Here is a 2,798-nt window from a genome sequence, read left to right as displayed (position 1 = left end):
GGTGGAAGGGGAAGCAAACATGTGCTTCTTTACATGGCAGCAGAAAGGAGAAGGAGGAAGCCACTTATAAAATCATCAGATCTCATGAGAACTGACTTCCTATCAGGAGAACAGGATGAGGGAAACCATCCCCATGAGTCATTTATCTCCACCTGGTCCCGCCCACACACGTGGCGATTATGGAAACCATAATTCAAGATGATATTTGGGTTGGAACACATCCAAACCATATCAATCACTTTTCATTTAAAACTATGTTTATAAAGACACCAAAGGGCACAAAAGTATTAATAATATATGTAACCCAAAGTAAGCTCTGGGTATTTACTTTTGCTTGAAGATTATGGTTTACATGTGTAAGCAATGCTGTAGAGATTATCAGACTATCAGAAGACGGAATCCCTATGCCAGTCTTCCTCATTCATTCCTTGGGCAACTCCCTTAATCTACATATATCTAAATTCTCCAATTTTTTTTTAAAAAGATGATACATATCTAAATATTATATTTACTTTTGTCCATTGATTTAAAATTCTGAAAATAGAGCCAGATGCGGCGGCCATGGCTCCATGGGCTCCGGTAGCTCCCGCCTCCCCAGCGCTGGTGGCACACCCACAACAGCCTGGAGGAGCAGAGGATACTGCAAGGCATACAAATGAAGAGACACATAGACCAGGTATGGGAGAAGGAGTGCAGAGCTTCCATGCCATACCTAGGTGCCACCCTCCAGGAACCTTCATGTGTTCAGCCATCCAGAAGCTTCCTGAACCTGTCCTTTTGTGTTTTTATGGAGGTTTCGTTATGGAGACACAATCGACTAAATGATTGGCCATTGGTGATCAACTTAACCTTCAGTCCCCTCCTGGGACTGATCCTGCCTTGGTCTTTCTGGTGACCAGCCTCATCCTGAAGCTGCCTAGGGGCTGCCAGCCCTCCGTCAATCATTCACAGGCAAAAAGACATCACTGTGGAGATTCCAAGGATTTTAGTGTTCATTTCTGTGTCGGGCACAGTGCTAGTACTAGGCATTCACTGGTGATGAGGCAGATGGAGGTTACCAAACTTGGCCGGAGCCTCATGTAACAGACATGGACTTCACTGTAGCCTGGTCATGGCTTCCAGCTTTTTGGATCTGAGGCTCCAAAGGAGGAAATGACCATTCAGGGATCTTGCTCCAGCTCAATTATGGAAAGTGAACCTTCACAGGGTGTGCACTTACCAAGGACAGGAAAGTTTCTCTCTTTGAAGGGCTTTAAATGTGTAACGAAGAAAAATGATGACTTTATCAGATAGCAGATGAAAAACATTGTGAACAATTACTCAGAGGCAGAAACCAAAGTTTGGAAAGCCACCTCCAATGACCCATGGGGCCCGTCCAGCTCTCTGATGACCAAGATTGCGAACCTGACCTACAACATGGTGGCCTTCTCGGAGATCATGAGCATGGTGTGGAAGCGGCTCAATGACCATAGCAAGAACTGGCAGCATGTGTACAAGGAGCTGCTGCTGCTGGACTACCTCATCAAGACAGCTCCGAGTGTGTGGCCCAGGAGTACTGTGAGAACATCTTTACCATCCAGACCCTGAAGGACTTCCAGTACATTGACCAAGATGGCAAGGACCAGGGCATCAACGTGCATGAGAAGTCAAAGCAACTGGTGACTTTCCTCAAAGATGAGGAATGGCTGAAGGCTGAGAGGGCCCAGGCTCTCAAAACCAAAGAGCACATGGCCCAGGTTGCCACTGGTATGGGCAGCAACCAGATCACCTTTGGGCGAGGCTCCAGCCAGCCCAACCTCTCCACCAGCCACTTGGAGCAGAAGTATGGCAAGGCCGGGGGTCCCCAGGCTCCTACCATGGCTGTGAGTAATGGAAGTGCTTCTCACCCTTTGCTAGAGCAGCAGCAATGGGTGACAGGTGGGATGGGTGTCCCTGGGCTTAGGGAGCGGTGGCCCCCACAGAGCTTAAATCTGTCCTCAGTACTGAGCCTTTGGCAGCCCAGGAAAATTGTCCTTGGTCTGGGTTGAGTTTTGGTTATGAAGGGACTTTTAGCCCCTTGGCTGCTCTGGTTCAGGGGTCTGTAAGGCCCTTTGCTGCTCTGTGGGTCTCATTCTGTACATCTGGGCAGAAGGTGGGCAGAGGCAGGTCTTGTCTGCTTCCTCCTCAGAGTGGGTCTGGCAGCAAGGGTTGTCCTGCTGCACATCCGATGGGGAGTTGACTCTGGTAGACAGGAGGAAACAAATGCTCTTTCTTGGTAATCTTGTTTTTTGTTTGTTTGTTTGTTTTTTGTTTTGAGACACAGTCTCGCCCTTTTGCTTAAGCTGGAGTGCAGTGGCACAGTCTCGGCTCACTGCAAACTCCGCCTCACGAGTTCAAATGATTCTCCTGCCTCAGCCTCCTGAGTAGCTGGGATTACGGGCGCCCGACGCCACGCCCAGCTATTCTTCATATTTTTAGTAGAGATGGAGTTTCACCATGTTGGCTAGGCTGGTCTCGAACTCCTGACCTCATGATCCGCCTGCCTCAGCCTCCCAAAGTGCTGGGATTACAGATGTGAGCCACCGCACCTGGCTGATAATCTTGTTTCTTTTTTTTTTTAGACGGAGTCTCGCTCTGTCGCCCAGGCTGGAGTGCAGTGGCACGATATCAGCTCACTGCAAGCTCCACCTCCCGGGTTCACACCATTCTCCCGCCTCAGCCTCCGAGTAGCTGGGACTACAGGCGCCGCGCCACCACGCCCGGCTAGTTTTTTTTTTTTGTATTTTTAGTAGAGACGGGGTTTCATCATGTTAGCCAGG

General features: G+C 49.1%; 1 pseudogene; it reads left to right on the top strand.

Moving 5' to 3' along the window:
- Nucleotides 1-534: 534 nt before the first annotated feature.
- LOC126941094 (epsin-2-like) lies at nt 535-2,027 on the top strand (annotated as a pseudogene).
- The last annotated feature ends 771 nt before the right edge of the window (nt 2,028-2,798 follow it).

Source organism: Macaca thibetana, chromosome 18 (genome assembly GCF_024542745.1).
Source record: "Macaca thibetana thibetana isolate TM-01 chromosome 18, ASM2454274v1, whole genome shotgun sequence".
NCBI classification, from domain to species: domain Eukaryota; kingdom Metazoa; phylum Chordata; class Mammalia; order Primates; family Cercopithecidae; genus Macaca; species Macaca thibetana.
This window is presented reverse-complemented; position numbering and strand designations above follow the sequence as displayed.